The sequence below is a fragment of the Cornus florida genome, unplaced genomic scaffold (assembly GCF_030987335.1).
Source record: "Cornus florida cultivar Cherokee Brave unplaced genomic scaffold, ASM3098733v1 CherokeeBrave_3.0.0_Hap2_Chr04, whole genome shotgun sequence".
Taxonomy (NCBI): Eukaryota; Viridiplantae; Streptophyta; class Magnoliopsida; order Cornales; family Cornaceae; genus Cornus; species Cornus florida.
Window position 1 is genome coordinate 94,853,646 of NW_026775574.1, and position 25,180 is coordinate 94,878,825.

The 25,180-nt window shown below is 34.8% G+C and overlaps 1 pseudogene; it reads right to left on the minus strand.

Annotated features, from left to right (window-relative positions):
- Positions 1-2,553: 2,553 nt before the first annotated feature.
- Positions 2,554-25,150, minus strand: LOC132305390 (indole-3-acetic acid-amido synthetase GH3.10-like; annotated as a pseudogene).
- Positions 25,151-25,180: the final 30 nt, after the last annotated feature.

Here is a 25,180-nt window from a genome sequence, read left to right on the forward strand (position 1 = left end):
ACAGTGTAGATCCTAGAATTTTCTTGAATCCAACTAGTACAAGCAGCCTTAGTTTTAATTTAGAAATTTCTTCTGTGAATTGACTCGAACTGTTGGCTTGTTGGCCCGTTCTTGCCGGTGTTCAGGCGTTTTTACAGGGCGTTATCAGGTTTGGCAATCATTTCTGTGATTTACTAGTTAATTTTATTTCTATATTATTGCATGCTTCTATCCGGTTGGCTTGAATTTAATTTTGGTATCAGAGCCTTACTGTTTCGTTAAATTTAATTTATATATAAGATCTTTTGTCTAAAGAAATCTATAAGTCCATATTAATCTACCATGAAATTTTAATTTATTGTGAAAGAATTAAAAAATTAGAAAAATATTAAAAAGTTTGTGCAAGGATCTTTTCGTATATTTATATTTTAAGACTTTTATGTTATAATAGCATATTGTTTTGGATCATTATAATAATATAAATTGTTGTGTGGTCCAAATAGAAAATAAGTTTATTTTATAGAAATAAGTTGTGTGGTCCTTCCATGTTTGTATAATAGTTTGCGTGGTCCCCCCATTTTATTGTTGTTTTAAGACTTTAACCTCATTATATTGTAGTATTTGGGCCTTAAGCCCATGTATTGGTAAAAATCCCTTTTTATATATAATAAGATACAAACCCACTGACAGTGAGTCACCATAATTGTTTATTAATTTTGAACTTACTTACCTACATGTATATATATATTGACCTTTAAAAATAAAAATAAAGGGATTTGTACATAAAAATGGGTTTAGGGACCCATATTTACACATCCATTGAGTCAAAGTCATATAGTTTCAAAAAAATGTGTTTGACTAAAAAGCTGAGTTGGCATATAAAAAATCACTATTTCATATTTCTGTTGCCTAAAATACCCTTTTCAATATTGAGTACATTTACCTTATTGCCCTTTATTTCCTAATCCGTTTTACCTTATTGCCCTTATTTATTTCCTAACCCAATTTAAACTACTGGAGACCAATTTAGCCCAATTTACTCGTCACTTCAATAAACCAGCCGGAGCCCTAACCCTAACATTCCATTCGTGCAGAGCCCTCACCCTTACATACTTTACTCTTGTTGTTGTTGTTTTTGTTGGTGGTCCATGTGCTTTGTCGCTGTTCTTCTTGTTGGTGGTCCATGTGCTTCGTAAACTGAGCTTAGTAATTTGGTAAGTACTCTCTCTCTCTCTCACACACACACACCCGTTTTAGGTGGATCTCCCCCGATAATTTGTGTTTTAGTTGAATAATTACAGTTAATTAATTTCTTATTTTTTGGATTACTAATGAATTAGAAAGTTACTGAATGTGTGAATTAATTGTTCTATTATGAGCCTTTAAATACCGCATCAGTGATCTTTTACTTCACATGAATATTTGGAATGTAAAAACGTAAGTCAATTGTTTTGGGTTAATGGGTATAATGACAAGCACATTCACCTGTACCTTTCATCACCATCTTCCCCTGTTCTTGGCACTTTGAACTCCTGTTGGATGATGCGTCAACTAATAACCCACTTATGTAGACTTTATGTATTACCTACTGGTTCCTATTGTAAGTTTCATTTTATTTTGTTTTCATGCAGTTCTTGTTTAAAATCCATGAAGAGAACAATTGATTCTATTTCTTGTATTTTAAGCACCTTTTAGTTTTAGTAATTTGCTCAATTGATTGTAGTTTCAGAGTTTACAATTTAAGGTAATTTACATGTGTCAATTGGTATCAAATTTATATCATAAAGATAATTCAAAATTACTTCAAACTATAGCTCCATTGAATCAAGATTTTAGACATTATAGATAACACACACACAAACACACGGAAAAAATGTGGTTAATTATGAAGATCTTGATCTTATTTGGCTTATTAATATTTGATGGGCTTATCCTCCATTGCCAAGCTTTGGTTCATACCACTTTTGTGATAAGTATGATGGTATCATTAATTTGTTCACATCATTGAAATTATTGAACTGAATGGCTGATGATCACTTAGTTTTGTGGTTTTCATTATTTGAAACAAGTTGTCTCATGAAGAGTAACACTGCTTTTTGTATAAATATCAACATTAAGATGTATCATCCTTATTTTTTTTATCTAATATATTCTACACCCATGCATATATATAAATATATTATAGAACGTACATATTAAATTGATGACTTAATATGAATGCCACAATTAAACACACTACGTTTTGGGAGGGGAGGGGGGGGGGGGGGGGGGGGGGGAACAAAACAATTAAACATATTCCCAAAGTTTCTCATTTTCTTTGTTCGATTTTCTATTAATAGTTAATAAGTCGGTGTATATGTCTTAAGACGACTATTCATGTTAATTATAGCTTATTGTGTTTATGGCTATTTTGTTATGAGATTTGTACCTGGAATACATTTTATTGGTTAGGAAAAATAAATTTTACTTTAAAATTTAAATTGGTTCCTTTTTATTCATCTCTTTTATTGGTGTGTGTCCTAGTTGTTTGGTTATTGACACGAGCATACCTGAGTTGTTTCATGCATTGGAAGACAAAAACTACGTTTTATTGCATAAAACAATGAAACAAATTTTGAAAAGGAAGTACTGTATGTATAAGCTATGAAAACAAATTTTAAAATTATATCATGCAAAATTTTCACTAGTTTTTTTCAATGACCATTTTTTTTTTTTTTTGGAAAGTTAAGCTGGTTTTTCCATTAAACCACAAAGGCAAAATCCATTCATCTTACTTGGGGCATTCCTTAAGTAATAACATATTCCCAAAGTTAGAATTCTCAACAGGACTTGGTTGCTGGTGCACCTTGGGGTCTTGAACTGGCTTATCACTGCCCTATTTCTTATGTAGTACTCCAAAATCTTCTTAAAAGTCCCTCTCTCCAGAATGCAAAGCTCTAGAGCCCCAACTGAGTTGGTTATCCTCAACACAATGTATCCATGATTGACAAAAGATGCATCTATTTCCCTAAAGCATTCGCTCAGAACCCTCTCTCCCACTTCCTCTTTGATCTCCCAGTAAATTATGTAGTGACCAGGTTGCTTGTCAATGTCAGCATGGCTCGTGAAATCGACTAGCTCGCCTCTTGTCTTACTCAGTATTTGTGATACCCTCTCCACCACAAACTGCAGGTCTTTTCTATGTTTTTGCTTATGTTTACAGTTAAAATTAGCTTCCTTCTGCATATAAAGTTTAGTTTTCGAGTTCCTTTGTAAAAATCAGCCACCTCCACCACATCTCCTAATCTATACCTATAAAGCGCTGATCATAATGTAGGATATGACAGAGTGATTAGTTAGTTAAAGAAATCAACATCAAATGACATATACAATCAAAAGAAAATAACGGCACAAAAATCAAACAGTGACTAGTGACCACACAATTAATTGAACATTATTATAAGTCCACATATAATTAACAATAAACTATAATGACAGTGATGGTCCATATTTCATAAGTTTCTAACTTACTTTCTTTAATTGTACAAGACCATCATCAATCGTGAACTCGAATTAGATTTTTCCCAAGACCTTCTATCCTTGAAATCATTAACAATCCACGACGTATTCCAAACTTCACGTTGGCTTGTTGTAGGAAAAACTAGTAGAAGTACATTAATTGCAAACATGTCATGCCCCTTTTTCTTTTTCTTTATAAGGGGAATTATTGTTGCCATCAGAATAATTGAAAATTCAAACAATCACATGGCTAAATATTACTCAAAAATAATGCTATTAGTTTTTTTTTTTTTTTTTAGTTGTTTTTAATCTGTCCTTAATATCCTGAATTCTTATAGAATTTCAAAGTGTTTATTTCTATAATTGACACATCAGTCGATGACAAAAATGATGTACTTTTAATATTGTCCGTACATGTAATGTAACTTGAAAAGTGTACGTGCAAAGTGAGGTTATAGAACTGGTCTGCATATGTAATTGATCAAATTAAGGGTATGAATTGTATACAAATTAAATAGAATTAAATATGGTAGTGTGCATATATATATATATATATATATATATATATATATATATATATATATATATATTAAAATAGGAATTTAGTTTAAGTAATTCATTTAATTTAACATACCTGTAAAAGTAGTTAGGACAATCTCATACTCCTGTCCAACCTTGACTTGAGACAGTGGTAATGGTTCATCTTTTAAGTAGTCATTTGTGGCTGAATTAAGGCAGTACTCTTGTAGTGGTATGAACTCGAAGTAAGAAAATATGGGTACAACTACAAAAGCAACATTCTTTAGTGGAGAAAAAGGATCCACATTCACCCCAATCAAATTCTCTATGGATCCCTAGTCCGCGCTCACCAACGGCAAATTCAAGGCATAATGCCTTAGTTTTTTCAAGTATGGTTGCATTGATCCAGTCATTATAGAGGACACATACTTCACATTTGGCCATAGTTTAGGAATTAGACCAAACCAGTCTAGATCCTTCAACTCCTCACAACAATCTTGGATCCTCGAAGCCAAAAATGGGTTTGGTGTGATGATATCGAAAACAGCTTTTCTCATCTTTGGCAAGGTGATTTTTGGAGTAAGAGTGCATTCTCTAATGTCATTGCATATGTCTTTCCATAACTCTTCGAATGATCGAAATGGCTAGATTGTGCTATAAGCGAATGTCGACGTTATGAACTCTATTTGATCAGAGAAGAAGAGGCGAAATAGGAGGTGACAGTATGTGGATTGTTTGTAGTCACCACTTGAAATGACCTCCTCGGGGCTGTAAGTGAATGGCTTAGTTTTTTCCTGTTTGATCTTGAACTCTTCCCTTGCAAAATAGTGGGTTGTGGCTGTTCTAGCTATTAAAACTCCCTTCATTTTGAACTGTTTGCTGCTGTATATGAACTCCAGGATCCTTCCTCCTTCCCTTATTGGGTAAACCCTACGACCATCAACATCCAAGGAAAAGAACTTTAGAACAATTACGATAAAAGAAATAATTTTAAAAAAAAAACTTTAACCTACAAGAAAGAAGATAAAAACAATTTTGAAAAAGTCTTGACATAAGATATTTTTGATTATTGAGAAGAGCAATGTTATAGAAGCCTAAAGTTTAGGTCGACTGAACAATTCAAGTAGTAGGTGACAAATAGATATGATCTTCATGTGGGGTTCATATGGTGTCATCTCTACAATATCTATTGGTTTTCTTCTATCCACATACATTCAATTTCACTTGTAAAGAATTTTTCATAAAAGAACTTGGGAGATTATATTTTGGGATTTTTACATATAAATGGGCTTAGGGGGGCTTATTTAAAAAAAAAAATGTGTTTGACCTAAAAGATGACATGGCATATGAATTTTTACTGTTTAAAGTTTGTGTTACCTAAAATGCCATTCTCCCTATTTTCTATAAAGTTAGGGGAAAGATTCAATGGGATGATTGTTAGGGATGTTTATTCTCCTTGTAGAATTTACATTCAATTTTGAAATATATACGGTGAATTAAGTTGAATTTTACCAACTGAAATTTAGTGACTTTAGTTAGTTAAAATTACACAGGATAAATTTAAAACAATCAATGATTTAGAAGAAACTAAATAACTAATTAAAAATCCTGGTTAAGCAATTGTATAAGTAAAAAAGATGGACAAGCCCAACTAACCCCAACCAGTTTTAGATGCTCACTTGGAAACTAATAGAAGCAAAAAAAGAAATGAAACGGCTAAGGCTCAAAATAAGACCAATTAAGGCCCAAGTTTAAATAACCATTTTGAGACTCATCTGAAGAAACTTTTTCTTACAATTCAATTATGCTTTCACTTTGAAAATGTTAAAAGATTTAGATTTGTGGAATTGAAGAGTTTTGTTTATATTAATGTATTTTTTTCTCCAATTATATTTATTTGTGGGTTAGTTCAATTTGGGCGCTTAATTAATAATTGATTGTGTGTTTAAACTTTGAATGTCCTAGATTTATTTATTTATTTATGTTTTTTGGGTAATAAGCATGGTGAAATTTCTCTCACTTCTCAATGTTTCTGTAGCTATATAATTACCCATATGTTTTTTTTTTTCCTTTTATCTGTTCCGTTGGGTTAAGTGATGCCTTATATATGCTTCCTATAAGTGTGTTTTACCTATCACTAACGTGCTTATTTAGATTAATTTTGAAGAATGTGTATTGAATTAATGAATTAGGAATATATGAGTACTCCCAAGTGCCTGTGTAAGTTAGCAGATTTCAGAGTGAATATTTTCAACATGTAAATAGTAGAAATGCAAATTGGTAAATTTAAGTTACTCTTTTATGTGATGGATTAACCTAATTGATTTTGAAAACTTTCATAGTGGAAGGTAAGTGGCAATATGATAGTAAGACACGTACTCTAAGTAAATTTTTTTTTTTCTTTTGTGTTGCTAAATATTTGCATGCTAAGGTCTCTAAATTACATTATTTAATTATGATCTTTATTTGTTTTATATTTCATTATTTTTTTGAACTTTATATTTAGTTTTTATTTTTTATTTTTATTATTATTATTTTTTTTTCCCTAATGAGTCAATTTTCGAAGTAGTTGGAGAAATGCATGAGAGGCAAATTATATGCTATTGTCGATTTGATGGAAAAATTGACAAAAAATGAGAATGGGGAAATTACATGCATCGGAGGTGTCACAGACCCTTTTATGATAACAACAACAACAACATATGAATCATTTATAAATGAGTTACAAGAACGTTCATCTTCAAACCTGAGTGGTAACGTCATATATTATACCACCGAACCTAACAAGAATGAACTTTTGAGGATGACGGGAGAATCTGGATTTAGAGTGATGCTTATAGTGAGTGGTCCCATGCTAAATGTATATGTGGAAGATGTAATGCCCGTAATTACATCATGCACAATTCCTATTGATCATAGTGAGAGGTAAGACACATATATATTGATGTATGTGCTGCACAGGTTATACGATTTTTAATATACCTTTTTATCCACTTGTAGACAATTTGTTGAAGCCATTAGCTATAATGCATCGCTAATTGGTCTTCCGCAAAGTGTTACGTTAACGTCTTCATCTCCTCCAAGAAATGCGCATCGGGATTCTTTCTGACACATTGATGACATTCTTTGCGAGGATCTACTTTTTGACAGCCCAAATGATTTCAAAGATGCACTCATTTTGTTTGGTCTTCATAATCATTTTTTATTCAAGTACTTGGACAATAGCAGAAAATATTATAGAGTTGTGTGCGAGGTTAATAATTATCCATGGAAATTGTCAGTTGTGCATAGGGAATTAATCATGGCTACAAGCACATATTAATTCAGCTAGAAAATAAAATAATTTAAAGCTAAGTATGGACTATCTTTGATGTATAAACCATCTACCTATCTACTTTACTCTAGGGTGTAGCATGGTTTATCTTTTCTAGGCATAATCCATCAAATCTCTAACATTATATTCAAAGAAATACCATTGTGTATCTTATTCACAACTACAAGAAGTGAATGAGTTGTGTTCAATCATAAGATTTAAATATCTAAGATAAGATAGAAAAATATTTGTAATTAAATTAAAACTATAAAACAAATTCTTATTGAAAATTTAATTAAAAACCCTATAGATTACACAATCGTGCATGATAAAAATTGTTCTCTAATAATTAAATACAATCAAACCAGTGTACTAAGTTAGGGCTACATCACAACCCTAGCAAAGCGTTTAGCCAAGCATGATTGGAGTGGAATTCTTCATGGTTGAGGAAGACATCTTCACCGCCATAGATTGATCCCTTCCTTCTTCTGAATGCTCCTCTCTGATCTCAACCTCAAGCTCCTCTGTATCCTCAATATCCTTCTTCAATGTTGTAGAGGACTCCCTTTAAATAATAAAAGATCAGCCCTAAAGTTCCCTTTTTCATATAGGAGACATACATTGAAATTCTGTCATATAAGGACTCCAAAATTCGTACAGACTTCTAGGCCAATTTTGACAAGGTAAACAGCTGTTTTAGGGAATCCTCGTGAAATATAAAATTGTAGCTCTTCGAATTTCCTTTCAACTAGCATAAGAGTTTAGCCATTTTGACACTTGACGAGAGAGATACAGCCAGATTACCAAAACGTGTTCAAGTTACCAACTTTGGCGAAAATGTCCTTTTTGGAGAAGGATTTTTCCTTTTCTTCTTCTTTCCATTCTTATAAACTTGTGGCTTCTTTTGGATTATTTTCTAAGTATAATTAGACTTGGATCTTCAGCATTGCTCGGTCCTACAGAATGTCATCTGTTAAAGCTCATAATCACTGATCTTAACTGATTTTACAATTAAAGTCTTGAAATAAATAAAAATAATAAAATAATGTAAAATCACAAATAAACTATTATTAAGAGAATAAAACATGCAAATAAAGGGGCTAAAATGTGTAACACTCAGGGCCTAACACACTCCCAATCTTACATATTGCTAGTCTCATAGCAATAAAACTAAAGAAAAACATAACTTCCACTTTCGTGGGAATCACGATTGCATTTAGCGTATGGAACAAGTCTTTTAAACCCCTAGGTTAACCCTAGTGGACGAGTGAAGTCTTATGAGGGTTTCCAGAGATGATATTATAATGACCTGGTCATTTCATTCCTTTCATTTTTCCTCAGAATTTTACGGATGAATTTTTTTTTCGTTGAAAATTCTTTTCTAAGTTTAGTTTCTCGTCACTTAGTGTCGTCTCGAGTGCTCGAAAAGGGTTAATGAGACTCTTTCATTTGGATTGACAACTTCCTTAAAGGACTGCGTCCTTTCCACATTTTTTGTTTTTCGACACTATTCACTTTTCGTCTTTTTTCCTATTTTGTCTTTTCCCCGTTTGTCACTTTGTTGGCATAACCTCACTTTTTGTGTTTGGAGTTGGTTTTTGACTTCATATATCTTCATTCTAAGTGGTTTTCACGAAATACGTATCTTTACTTTTGTAGGAAAGTATTCTGGTTGCTCCCGGTGTTCATAGGGGTATGGATGCATAATTTTTCAGAAACATTTTCTTTTCTTGGAGTGTTTTTCGTAAATATCTTTTAAAGATATTTTATTTCAGGAGTTTTTAAGAAAATATTTTTGGAAGATATTTTCATTCTGGGTCATTAGTGCAGTTTTCACTTTTTAGAGGGGTCATTGTGCAATTAATGAAAGTTATTGCAAAAATGCCTCATTTTGAGCCTGAATCCTTGTACGGGATTCATTTTAAATTTTTGTTGAGTCGTGTACTCTTAGAATTGCCTTCTGGTCATTTTCCCCTAGTTTCAGGGTTTCTGGCCCCAATTGCCGCCGAACTTGTTTGGGGCATATCTTCCTGCTCGGGACTCAATTTTTTACACCGTTTCTTCCATTGTTCATATTTTCTCATCTCGGTTCTTTTTTGTTCACGGAGTTTTGCTGTTTGAGCGCATTTACTCAAATTCCACTTTTCCGGACCCGACGGAGCCCTTTCGGAGCACTTTTTGGGTTTTCCTATAAATAGAACCCTCTTTGGCCGGCAGCCATGGGAGCTCCTTGGGCTGCCACCTTTTCTTCTTCTCCTCCACTTGATTTCCTTGGTAGAAATTTTTCGGCCTTAACATTTATCGTAGGCCTTGTCGTGCTCTACCTTTCTCCCTTATTAGAACACGTTTTTGGCCAAATTTTGAGTTCAGGATTGAAGTCAAGTTATGATTCTGATGGGGCTTCCTTGGGATTCTTGTTCATCGTGTTGTCCCCGAGAAAACCCCGAAGTATCGTCGAATTCGGAGCACTTTTCTTTCGGTGGAGATTTGAGATTTTCATCTCAAATTGAGGTAGGGGATGTCTTAGATTTATATTTATATTGTATTGATTGTTATATAAGCATATACAACTTGTGTGACTTTGTTCAACTTTTAGAATTTAATTTAATTAATTTTTGTATTTAAGATTTAATTCATATGGTTGTGTATAACTTGGAATTAAATTGTGGCATGCTAGTAAATTAGGCCTTGACATGTTTATCAACATATATTAAATTAGGAGTATTTGAATAAGAATTGCAAATTTTATTTAATATTTATCTTTTGTGAAAGATTAATTCACATAGTTGAAACAAGCATAAAATCAACTTGTATTATAATATTAAAGTAGGACTTGGTGAGTTGTTTAACATATGTTAAATTGAGGATATTTGGAGTTGTTTAAAAATCTAGAGAAAATTAATTAATTAGCTTAATTAATTTTATTTTAAGTGTTGTAGTCACTTAAATTGATTTTGGGTATAATATATGTGAAGACCGTGCTATGTCCCTTAACATATATTAATTTGAGATTATTTGGGATTGATTTGAAATCTAGAGAATTTAATTATTTTAGTTAATTAAATTCTATCTACTTGTTTCATAGATTTAACTATGTCTTTGAAATTGTTTCTATGTTTAAATCAAGGAATTGGACTTAGCATGATATAGGATATCATTATCTTGCACGACTTGTTTAAATATATCTTGTGTAGGTATATAGCTTGTTAGAATATTATAATTGTTTACCTTGAAGGCTAGTTATTAAATTGTAACTTATTTAGTACTTGTGGCTTAGGATGGTAATTTGGTTCAATTGTTATAAAATATTCTTGCTTTGTATATAAATTATATATTGAGGACATGACATGTTATATGCTATTTAGACTTGAATTCTAGAACATGGTTTGTGTGGATGCAACCTTATTTGTGCATGGAATATGGTAACTTACATTTGATTTTGTATAAGTTTTGAACTTATTGATTTTGGAAAGCTTGTGAGGACATAGTTTATGTGATGGCTAGGATTTGGCTCTAGTACATGGACAAGTGTCCTCTAAGTCATAAGTACGCACTAGGTGGTATCTTGTGGGTCGTGATTACCCGAAAATACTTGCTTGGACTAGCGACTGCATGTCCTAGTCTTTCCACTATTTGATTTCGCATTTAATTTCAAGTTGTTAGTCATGGATTACTTATAGCTTAAGAATTGATGCTTACTTGGGTATTTGAATCCTATCTAGCATACTTAAACTTGTATACTTGCTCTGTGAGTTTAAATTTTATTTAGTATACTTGTGCCGTGTATACTTGTCTTATGTGTATTTTTTTTAGCTTAGTATACTTGTGCTTGTATACTTGATCTATGAGTACTCTACCTATATCGAATACTTGTGTATGTATGTTAGATATTGCTTATCTTGTTTAACATGATTTAAGGTACTTGAACATGTATGCTCATGTGTCTTATATCATGTTTTAATACGGTTTAGTATACTTGAACATGTATACTTGTATGCCGTAGTTCATTTCAATTGCATGAGTAGCTTAGAATGATCCCTGAGTCTTATTTTGACATAGACGTTAGGTGACATGAGCCCTTTTAACATGTTTCACCATAAGGTGATCTTATTGTAAAATGCTAGGTCGATGCATGCTCATTCCCTACGAGTAAACTTGTTTACTCACCCCGAAGTTACCGGGTTATTTTCAGGTACGGATACCTTGGTTGGAGGTGCACATCATTCCTTGGATGACTTGTTGCTTTTAAGTTTACATTTCATGCAAATGTTAGCATGAAATGTTATTTTGTAGCTTTACATATCAAAACTTGTTTCCTTGATTCCAAATAGGTAATGTGTGCCTAAGTACACTTTTTGCAATGCATTTGACATGTATAATATGAGGCCAAGGGTCAAGCATGTTCATAATTGTACTTGTACTCATTTGGCACTAGATTTTGTTTAGAAATGTATTTTTATTAACTTTGGAGGTTGGCATGTCAAATTTTGTAAATGAATTATAATAAGGCCATGCGCCATTGTAACATGTTTAAAGCACCATTTTACACTTGCATATATGTTCACATCATCACACGGTAGCATATAATGTAAATTGGTCATGCCATGGGGGATTCAAATGAGACTTAGGAACTCTTTTCAGTCTTGGTGCATAATAGGCCTGATTTTCACATTTTTGACATGTTTCGGTTGACCGGTGGCTCATTTCGGTCGACCGGTTCATTGTTCAAATTGACTTGAACAGTATTTTTTTAATTCCAGTAGGCAATTTCACTTCGAGCCACAAATCGGTCGACCGGTTTGTCATTTCGGTCGACTGAAATGAAGGCTCATTCCCTTTCTGTTCCTAGCTCACTTCGGCAGACCTAAGCTTCATTTCGGCTGACCGAAATGGAGCTGCTTTGTAGGTTTTGTCTGGTTGTTGCTTTTTAGTCTTTTATCGTTTTGTTTATTCCCACTTGACTTTGTTAATCTTGTTTAGGCCATTTAATGGTATATGTGATCTAGTTTGAACTAGATCTTGTTTCCTTGGTTGTCATTGGTGCCACAGGGTACCATTTTACCCTCTTCATTCTAGCTTTCACTTCCGGTTATTTTCTTGAGTTCCATGACTTCATGGAAGGTCACTCTGGTGTCTTAGGGATAATTGATGTCTCTATAGACCTTGTTTTTGTTTTACTTCGGCATTTTTGGATCCGGCTCGGGTCATCACAAGACACATACTGGGTTGAAAAATCCAGGGTCATCACAGATACCCACAAATATACAACATAATTCAATCCTTTAGCAATCAACTTATTCTCATATCATCACAATAATCAAGGGGAAGATTACACAAAAGTACTTTAAAAATTGTCATCTGACTATACTCCTTAGTCCCTATTTTCATACTTTACCCCAATGTTTCCCACACACTTATATAACAAGAAAAATAGCAAAATCAATCCCCAATGTTGTGAAATTTGTGAACTAGCAAATCACCTATGTAGTAATATCTTTTCAATTGAACCCAACTTCTATAACTTTAATCCTCAAATCCCTTCTCAAGTTATTTTCTATGGCAAAATATATTGTGACGGCCAAAGTTTTGTAAACCCGGTGTGTCAGTGATGACCAAAAGATGACCCGATAATGGATCCGAAATGCGGAAGCGAAAGGTGAAACAATGGTCTCTAGAGATACAATGCGTCTCTAAGACACCAATGTTACCCTAAATGAGGTCACGGAACCCAAAGGAAACAAATGCAGAAGTGTCGTTTCAAAAACGGACAAAAAGAACCTAGGGGCAAAATGGTCATTTTGCAAAAAGTGGATTCAAATGCTATCGAGCACACCGCAGGAAAGAAAATAAAATATTAATCAAAATGGACTCAAGAATTATCATTCAGAGTCCGGACGAAGGAGAAAGATCAAAAACAAAAATGATGTCGTGGTAGCCCAACGAGGACAACCCGCCACTGCTGCAACTGAGAGTAAAAACGGGCATCTAAACGGACTTTTTTGGAAAAACTCAAATAAGAAACCCCCCCTAAAATCAATTTTTCTACCCTGATTACAAACGGAAACAAAAAAAATGCATTGTAAAATGCCCGGAATGCCCCCAAGAAAATCAGGTCAAGAGGAAAAAAACCAATCCGAGCTACTGCCCAAGTTTTGGAAATAGGGCTTCGGGAGGTTTTTAAATTGCCTAAATTGAAAATACAATCCTAAAATACACCCACAAGACCTCCAGAAGTTTTGGATCGGTCGTGACAATTTTCAAAAAAAAGTCGATGAATAGTACTAATTACATTTGTACTAAAAATTTGCAAAACCTGGCAGCACGGATTTTTTGGAAAAAAATGGATTTTTGGGGCCAAGATGATGTTTTCTAGAAAAACACAAAAAAGAAACCCCCCTCAAAATCAAGTTTTCTACGTGACTCAGGTGGAAAAATGAAAAAAACTCATTTTAAGATACCCGAAATGCCCCTGTAACAGAATAGGGTCAAACAAAAAAATATGCAACTTTAGGTTTTTGTTTCATCAAGGAATGTATTGTTTGCCAAAGTGAGCATGCAAGTGTATGTAATATGATAAAATAGATGAGCTACAATGGCCTATGGCCTCATTACAATACATTTACAACATTTGACATGTCAAACCTCCAAGTTAGAAAAATTACATTTCATAGACAAATCATGAACATGGTAACACTTGCATGTGAACAAGAATGCTTCTAAAGAAGCTCAACTCAGCAAATCACCCAAACAATTGCAATCTCCAATCTTGTATCCTATACCTGAAATATGCCCCAGTATTGTAGGGGTGAGTAACATAAAGCTACTCGTAGGAAATGAGCATGCATCGACCTACGTTTTACAAGTTTGCATGATTTAATTATTGTAGTTCATTCCACCTAGCGTCTATGTCAATGTGAGACTCAGGGAGCATCCTAAGCTACCTAAGATCATTTCTAGCATAAATCACATCATTTATGCAATTCAAACAACATAGGAGTATGCTATTTAAAGCAACAAAATATAGATTCTCAAGTCATCAATTTGAAATCTTAAATACGAAAATGACAAAAGTGGTCATATCACCTAACGTCTATATTCCAAATGAATCTATAGGATCATTCCTAAATTACATTTGAACAATATAGCATGGATGTACTTATCAACATCAAAAGCTTATAATGATTCATTAAAAATCATAAAATAAGAGTGTACTTAACAAAATTTAAAAGCTCACAATGATTTATTGAAAATCATAAACATGAATGTACTTAACAACATTAAAATGATTCATTAAAATCATAAACATAGATGTACTTAACAACATCAAAATCGCCAATAACCAAAACCATAAGTCACAATGTAAACATGATTGTTAACCTGGAATTGCACGCGAAAGCAAATAGTGGAAGAGTTGGACATCACGTCTCGGACTAAACCAAGAACAAATTGGTTATTCCGGGCATTAACCCGCTGGGAAGACCACCCTAGTACGCACTATCTCAATTGGGGAGAACTCATACCTCCCACACTGAAGCCGAACTTTAGCCATCTCATAGTAACAATGTCCCAAGACTCCAAAATAATTAAATAAGTTCACAACTTATACGTAATTTATATAATGCACTAAGTCACATTCGATGCAGAAGTAGGTTGTAACCACACAACACATGCTTTAAATCCACAACTACTATAGGATGACAATGTCGAATCTTCAGAGCGCGATTCGTTACGTACTATAATAACATCACATGTCGAATCTTCAGTGTGCGATTTGTTACACGCTATAACAATATAATTCAATATTGGAACATAAACTCATAATTCCATTATAAGCCTAAAATCATGCCTTCAACATATTATCAATATCAATTACATGATTCAATCAACGGTGCAACAAGGTATTATTTAATTACATCATGATAATTAAATCTCTCAATTCTAAAACAACTCTAAATGGTTCCCAAATTAACATATGCTAGTACATAAGTCATAGTTATCACAAATATCAAGCTAAACACTCAATTAGGCCAACAGAACCCTTAATTAGATTTTAATTAAACATTTTAATTAAAATCTCTAGATTTTCATACTTGTCCAAATGCTCTCAAATTAAAATATGTTAAACAACATGCCAAAACCTAATTTAGAAGCATACTACAGCTTAATTTCATGCAAGGTACGGCCATGCACTTTAATCTTTCACAAAAGATAAATATTAATTAAAATATGCAATTTTTATTCAATCAATACCAATTTAATATATGTTAACAAACATATTAAAAAATGATTTTTTAGCAAGCCGCAATTCAAATCAAAGTTATATATCATCATGAATTTTAAATCTTATACAAAGAAATAAAAATTACTAACTTTCTAAATTTGATACAAGGCATACATATAAGTTGTATAATCATGAGAAACACTCAATACAACACATATAAATCCTAAAACATTTCCTACCTCAATTTGAGATGAAAATCTCAAAAGCCATCAAAATGGAACAGCTCCGAATCCGACGAAACTACTAGGTTTTGTCGGGGACAACGCCGTGAACATAACCCCCATGAAAGCCCCATCAAAATCATAACTTGACCTCAAAACCAAACTCAAGAAATGGTCAAAACTGAATTCTAATAAGGGGGAAAGGTAGAGCACGGCAAGGGGAACAACAAACGTTAAGGCCGAAGACTTTCCATCAAGGAAAAGTGAACCAAAAGAGGAGAGAGAAGATGGAAGCACCCCTTGGGCTGCCATGGGAGCTCCAGGTCATGCATGAAGAGGGGAGAAGATGAAAAATGAAATATCTCACCCCCCTTTTATAGAAATCTCAAAAAGTGCCCCGAATCGGCCCCGCCGGGTCCGAAAAAGTAAAATTTAAGCAGACGCGCTCAAATTACAAAACTTTGTGAACAAAAGAGATTCAAAATGATAGAATATGAACAACAGAAGAAACGGCGTCTAAAACTAAGTTCCGATCAGAAAGTTATGCCCAAAATAAGTTTAGCGCAAGCCGGGGCTAGAAACCCTGAAATTGGAAAACATCGACCAGGAGGAAATTCCAAGAGTACACAACTTAATGAAATGTGAAAATGAATCCAGTACGAGGATCCAGGCTCAAAAAAATACATTTTGCAATAACTTTCATTAATTGCACAATGGCCAATCCAAAAAATGAAAACTGCACTTATGGCCCAGAATGAAAATATCTTCCAAAAATATTTTCTTAAAAACCCCTGAAATAAAATATCTTCAAAAGATATTTACGGAAAAACCCCAGGAAAAGAAAATAATTTCAAAGAACTTTGTATCCATGCCCCTATGGACACTAGGAGCAACCAGAGTACTTTCTTGCAAAAGTAAAGATACGTATTTTATGGAAACCACTCAAGATGGAGATACATGAAGTTAAAAACCAACTCCGAACACAAGAAGTGTGGTTACGCCAACAAAGTGTCAAACGGGGAAAAGACAAAATAGGGAAAATGATGAAATAGGGAAAATGACGAAAAGTGAATAGTGTCGAAAAAAGAAAAATGCAGAAACGACTTGGTCCTCAAAGGAAGTTGTCAATCCATATAAAAGAGTCTCGGAAATCAATCTAGAGCACTCGAGACGACACTAAGCAAAGAGGAACTGAAATCAGATAGGAAAAACAACGGAAAAAAAATATCCGTGAAAATCAGGGTCATTACAACCTTCCCACCTTAAAGGGATTTCGTCCCCGAAATCTAGCCCCAACCAAAACAAAAAGGCGAAACTAGGATAACTACGGAGTACATCTCCGAGTATCCCACACAACGCGATATAAAAGCAATCCCAAAGCTGAAAGACAACGCACAGACCAATATCATTCGCACGCACGTGCTAATGACATGACAACCTCTCAAAAGGAAAGTGATTAAATGGCCACCCAACAAGTCGGAATTCACACACAGAACCCAAGGTGAGACAAAGGAACGGAAGACAACAACCGTAAACATCCCCCTAGATGAACCATCATACCGATCCAAAAACAACCACCAAAAGATCTCCAAGATAACCACATATCATATCAGGGTATCGAATAAGACGATGCGGCAGTACGAATAGCGACCAGAACCCGCCCACGACGTACTTAAATGTGTAGTAGCAATGACAGTGCCTAGTGCCCGCCCACACTTACTCGTCAGTAAGGTAGCATCGACGACAACTAGTACTCGCCCACAACACACAACTCTGTACGGTAGCATGGTAGTATAAGGCAATAATTCATAACCTGCCCCCCATTAGGTTTACCCAAGAAACCTCTTGATACAAATGACATCAATGTCAAAAATGATCATTACCCAAAGCACTACAGAGACTAACATTTTGTGAGAGTTGAGATATGGTCCAAAGATGTCTGGCCAGACCATCCTAGCCAGTCCCAAAACTCTGAATACAATGCCATAGGTACCGCTATGCTTAAGGCCTTAAATCCTCAATACAACAAAACCAACATCTCCAATGTCTCAAAATACCCCTATTAACAACATTAATCAGGAATCCAAAATTTGACAAGCAAATCAACGTGTACAGAAATCAAAACGAACCTCACAATAAGACATTTCATCAAAAGTCTTTCACATTTCTCCCTGAAATAGATCAACTACAAGACCAATCACCATGATCAAACATCAGATCCACATCCCTATCACGGATAACTAAATCCTCAAAATACAAATCCACCAAGTGGCACACACATCAAAATGCCAACAACTAAGGTCACAAGATGAATCTCTCAAAAACATGCTTGGCAACACCAAGCTAAATCAAAATTCCTCAATTTCTATCGATCCATAAACCACCACTGGAACTACGATTCCTCAAAACCATGCCTAGTAATAACTAGGACGAGAAACTCCATAACAAGCCATATCAACAGCGATCCTCCAAAACTCCTCCTAAAAGTTAACCATATCTTGACCTCCAAAACGGAAACAAGTCTCTAAAAGACATTCTCAAAAGAGCATCGAGCTCACCTCATAATCAAACAAATCCTCAATGATATGGACACAAGTCCCCATAAAATGATCTCACACCAATCAACTCACTCCGAGCACCACAATTCCGTCAACAACCATAGCAAAAACTCCCCAAGGAAGACACGAAAGAAAGGGAACCACCAGTCCTAAAACGGACAACACCACAACCCCATCTCTGAAATGAAAGACAACAAGGTCAAAGACTTCACCCCCTATATGGAAGTAAGTCGACTAAAATCCATCAAATCCTCACCAAGGACTCAAAACAACAATGGTGATCCTCACGGACCAACCAACCAAGAACTGTGCATAACGCAACGAAAAGAAGAGACTCACTCCTTATAAAGTCCTTAACACGAACCAAGAAAAGAGAAGAAACCCTATCCTCCTACAAGTGTCGATATGACAACACGAAAATGGAGCATCCTTCCCACCTTAGGGAAGTGGACAGCTCAAGATGGAACAAATGTGACAACTCCTCTACAAGGAATCTCACAACAAAACTCTTACGGAAACCCACATACACACTACGTGCAACTGAGGAGAAACAAAAGGGAACCCAAACCTGGAAGTCATGTATGTGACAAGGAATGCAACTACCAGAAAGAAATCTACTCACATAGATAAAAATCAAAGGTACATGCAACACGTCTCCACGTACGCACAAAAGCATGTCATTAAAGCGTAATAACAGTATGGCATCTTTAAGCATATAAGGAAGGCATGCTAATGCCACACAACAAGAAGGCAAATGTGGATACACCTCCATCTACTCATGCATCACAACATCATAAATCATACTACTAACATGGTAGTAAATGAAACTGCAGAAAACAAAAGTGATGCAACAATGAACCCTACAGACATCGTGTCCTAGAGTGCCTAGGTAAAAAGGAAGGACCAGTCCTAGCCATACACTGACTCCAAAAACCAATATAACAACAACCTATCTCAAAACAAACGTGAGCCCTTACCACAATGGTAAGACTCTTACAATCCATCTCTGAATCTAAGGGTAACACTACAAGTGACACTAACAGTGCAATGCTCTCTTTACCCGAAACCTCAATCAATCGACTTAATCCCAAAAACGTCATCACGCAAGGGCAACTCTAAAGGAAATGGCAACTATAGCAATACCAGCAACAACCAAATCAATCACCACGACTGATCCCCAAAATAAACACCATCATCATCGATCAAAAGGACAACGCCTATCAAAACAAAATTGACACTGATTCCATCTGAACTGTACATGTAACATGCCAGTACGGTAGCATGATAGTGCCATGCACCCACCCATAACGTACCTGCCCACGAAAAATGCAAGTTCCAGAGGAATCATCCTGAACAATCCAGGATCCTAAGAGGTCCATAACCTCATAATGGCCCCAAACCAACAAATCCAGCACTATGGTAACGCCAAACAACTCATCTCACAAGAGCCTAAACAAAAGGTGACCATCCACCTACCTTAAAAAGGTCGACAACAACTTATACTACCACGAAATTGTGACTACAATCACCATCAACCTCAACTCGTGCCTCAATGACCAATCCCGTGTCATGCCAAATATGCAACACAATTATGCTTATATAATTCTAATCAAGCATACGTCACATGTCATGCTCTTTACATTAGAATAAAACAATGCTAAACGAACGACATACAACATGTAGCACGTAAGCACGTAAACATGTTATCAACCAAAACATGTTATCATAAAGCATATAAATATATAGAGTATGGCAACAAAAGCATGATATGCACCCAAAACCCGTCGTCCTAAGGTTTTCGAACCTAGGAGTTCTGATACCACTTGTGACGGCCTAAGTTTTGTAAACCCGGTGCGTCAGTGATGACCAAAAGATGACCCGATAATGGATCCGAAATGCGAAAGCGAAAGGTGAAACAACGGTCTCTAGAGATACAATGCGTCTCTAAGACACCAATGTGACCCTAAATGAGCTCACGGAACCCAAAGGAAACAAATGCAGAAGTGTCGTTTCAAAAACGGACAAAAAGAACCTAAGGGCAAAATGGTCATTTTGTAAAAAGTGGATTCAAATGCTATCAAGCACACCCCTAGAAAGACAATAAAAAATTAATCATAATGGACTCAAGAATTTCATCATTCAGAGTCCGGACGAAGGAGAAAGATCAAAAACAAAAATGATGTCGTGGCGGCCCGACGAGGACAACCCACCACTGCTACAATTGAGAGTAAAAACGGGCATCTAAACGGACTTTTTTGGAAAAACTCAAAGAAGAAACTCCCCCTAAAATTAATTTTTCTACCCTGTTAGTGAAGGGAAACAAAAAAAATGCATTGTAAAATGTCCAGAATGCCCCCAAGAAAATCAGGTCAAGAGGAAAAAAACCAATCCGAGCTACTGCCCAAGTTTTGGAAATAGGCCTTCAGAAGGTTTTTAAATTGCCTAAATTGAAAATGCAATCTTAAAATACAACCACAAGACCTCCGGAAGTTTCGGATCGGTCGTGACAATTTTTAAAAAAAAGTCGATGAATAGTACCAACTACATTTGTACTAAAAATTAGCAAAACCAGGCAGCACGGATTTTCTGGAAAAAAATGGATTTTTGGGGGAAAAGATGATGTTTTCTGGAAAAACACAAAAAATAAACCCCCTTCAAAATCAAGTTTTCTATGTGACTCTCTAGGAAAAATGAAAAAAACTCATTTTGAAATACCCGAAATGCCCCTGTAACAGAATAGGGTCAAACAAAAAAACATGCAACTTTAGGTTTTTGTTTCATCAAGGAAGGTATTGTTTGCTAAAGTGAGCATGCAAGTGTATGTAATATGATAAAATAGATGTGCTACAATGGCATATGGCCTCATTACAGTACATTTACAACATTTGACATGTCAAACCTCCAAGTTAGAAAAATTACATTTCATAGACAAATCATGAACATGGTAACACTTGCATGTGAACAAGAATGCTTCTAAAAAAGCTCAACTCAGCAAATCACCCAACCAATTGCAATCTCCAATCTTGTATCCTGTACCTGAAATATGCCCCAGTATCGTAGGGGTGAGTAACATAAAGCTACTCGTAGGAAATGAGCATGCATCGACCTACGTTTTACAAGTTTTCATGATTTAATTATTATAGTTCATTCCACCTAACGTTTATGTCAATGTGAAACTCAGGGAGCATCCTAAGCTACCTAAGATCATTTTTAGCATAAATCACATCATTCATGCAATTCAAACAACATAGGAGCATGCTATTCAAAGTAACAAAATATAGATTCTCAAGTCATCAATTTGAAATCTAAAATACGAAACGACAAAATTGATCATATCACCTAACGTCTATGTTCCAAATGAATCTATAGGATCATTCCTAAATTACATTTGAACAATATAGCATGGATGTACTTATCAACATCAAAAGCTTATAATGATTCATTAAAAATCATAAAACAAAAGTGTACTTAACAACATTTAAAAGTTCTCAATGATTTATTGAAAATCATAAACATGAATGTACTTAACAACATTAAAATGATTCATTAAAATCATGAACGTAGATGTACTTAACAACATCAAAATCGCCAATAACCAAAACCACAAGTCACAATATAAATATGATTGTTAACCTGGAATTGCACGCAAAAACAAATAGTGGAAGACTTGGACATCACGTCTCTGACTAAACCAAGAACAAATTGGTTATTCCGGGCATTAACCCGCTGGGAAGACCACCGTAGTGCGCACTATCTCAATTGGGGAGAACTCATACCTCCCGCACTAAAGCCGAACTTTAGCCATATCACAGTAACAATGTCCCAAGACTACAAAATAATCAAATAAGTTCACAACTTATACATAATTTATATGATGCACTAAGTCACCTTCCATGCACAAGTAGGTTGTAACCACACAACACATGCTCTAAATCCACAACTACTATAGGATGACAATGTCGAATCTTCAGAGCGCGATTCGTTACGCACTATAATAACATCACATGTCGAATCTTTAGTGTGCGATTCGTTACACGCTATAACAATATAATTCAATATTGGAACATAAACTCATAATTCCATTATAAGCCTAAAATCATGCCTTAAACATATTATCAATGTCAATTACATGATTCAATCAACGGTGCAACAAGGTAGAATTTAATTATATCATGATAATTAAATCTCTCAATTCTAAAACAACTCTAAATGGTCCCCAAATTAACATATGCTAGTACATAAGTTATAGTTATCACAAATATCAATCTAAACACTCAATCAGGCCAACGGAACCCTTAATTAGATTTTAATTAATCATTTTAATTAAAATCTCAAGATTTTCATACTTGTCCAAATGCTCTCAAATTAAAGTATGCTAAACAACATGCCAAAACCAAATTTAAAAGCATACTACAACTTAATTTCATGCAAGGTACGGCCATGCACTTTAATCTTTCACAAAAGATAAATATTAATTAAAATATACAATTTTTATTCAATCAATACCAATTTAATATATGTTAACAAATATATTAAGACATGATTTTCTAGCATGCCACAATTCAAATCAAAGTTATATATCATCATGAATTTTAAATCTTATACAAAGAAATAAAAATTACCAACTTTCTAAATTTGATACAAGGCATACATATAAGTTGTATAATCATGAGAAACACTCAATACAACACATATAAATCCTAAAACATTTCCTACCTCAATTTGAGATGAAAATCTCAAAAGCCATCAAAATGGAACGGCTCCGAATCCGACGAAACTACTTGGTTTTGTCAAGGACAACACCGTGAACATAACCCCCATGAAAGCCCCATCAAAATCATAACTTGACCTCAAAACCAAACTCAAGAAATGGTCAAAACTGAATTCTAATAAGGGGGAAAGGTGGAGCACGGCGACGGGAACAACAAACGTTAGGGCCGAAGACTTTCCATCAAGGAAAAGTGAACCAAAAGAGGAGAGAGAAGAAGGAAGCACCCCTTGGGCTGCCATGGGAGGTCCAGGTCATACATGAAGAGGGGAGAAGATGAAAAATTAAATATCTCACCCCCTTTTTATAGAAATCTCAAAAAGTGCCCTGAACTGGCCCTGCCGGGTCTCAAAATGTAAAATTTGAGAAGATGCACTCAAATGGCAAAACTTTGTGAATGAAAAAGATTCAAAATGATAAAATATGAACAACGGAAGAAACGGCGTCAAAAACGGAGTCCCGAGCAGAATGTTATGCCCAAAACAAGTTTGGCGCAAACTGGTGCCAGAAACCCTGACACTGGAAAATATCGACCAGGAGGAAATTTCAAGAGTACACAACTTGATGAAATGTGAAAATAAATCCCATACAGGGATCCAGGCTCAAAACAAGACATTTTGTAATAAGTTTCATTAATTGCACAATGGCCCATCCAAAAAGTGAAAACTACACTTATGGCCCAGAATGAAAATATTTTCCAAAAATATTTTCTTAAAACCCCTGAAATAAAATATCTTCAAAACATATTTATGAAAAACACCCCAGGAAAAGAAAATAATTTCAAAGAACTTTGCATCCATGCCCCTATGGACACCGGGAGCAACCAGAGTACTTTCTTGCAAAAGTAAAGATACGTATTTCGTGGAAACCACTCAAGATGGAGATACATGAAGTCAAAAACCAACTCCGAACACAAGAAGTGTGGTTATGCCAACAAAGTGTCAAACGGGGAAAAGACAAAATAGGGAAAATGACGAACAGTGAATAGTGTCAAAAAACGAAAAATGCGGAAATGACTCGGTCATCAAAGGAAGTTGTCAATCCACATAAAAGAGTCTCAGAAATCACTCCAGAGCACTCGAGACGACACTAAGCAAAGAGGAACTGAACTCAGAAAGGAAAGACAACAGAAAAAAAAATATCCGTGAAAATCCGGGTCATTACATAAATATATATATATATATATATATATATATATTTTTTCTCTTATATATATATATATATATTTTTCTCTTATCCTTACCCCCACTTCTTCATGCGAACACTCTATGCATATGAGACATGAGCCCCGATTACTGCACGAAAGGTTTATGAAATATAATATTTTTTCTGTTTTTTTATTTTTTATTTTATTTTAAATATCTCTGCCATAGTAATAACCTTCAAAGTTCACCAATTCATATCCATCCATAGTCATCAGAATTCAACCAACAATACAAATACCCATAGATAAAATTATAGTGTGCATGCGAAATCCATCAGGGACTGACAATTACTAAAATTCCTATTATACTAAATAATGGAACCCACATAAAATAAAACATGAAAAATTCAGGATTCAAGACGATCTCAGAAAAGAATTTTAAAAAGTACTTAAGTGTCTTAATCCCCCCAACAATTCGCAAATACTTGAATTAAAGTCAATATGCCAAAGAAAAGGAATTATTATTATTATTATTATTATTTATTTTTTACTAGAGTACTTTAATACAACTAGAGTAGATGCTATGCCCCCAAACTTGAATTGGACAGTGTCCTCACTGGGGAAAAATCAAAAGCAAGAAAAATAAGAACTAAAAAGAAAATAAGAACAAAGAACGAAAACACTTAATCGGATAGCTAAAATGGAGGCGGTGGAGCATCGGGATTAAGCCCGTTATGAATCATAAGCGCACGCATCATATCCATCATTGTTCTTTGATCTTAATGAATCATCCTCTACTCCTCATGAATCGTCCTCTGCTCCTGATGGATTTCTTGACCTTCAGATTGGAGTTGGGTCACCTCACCAACTAAATAGTCATAGGGATGCTCATCAGCGTCATCCTCGTCATCACTGGCGGCCTCTTCCATAGGCTTATCATGGGGTTCATCAGCGACTTA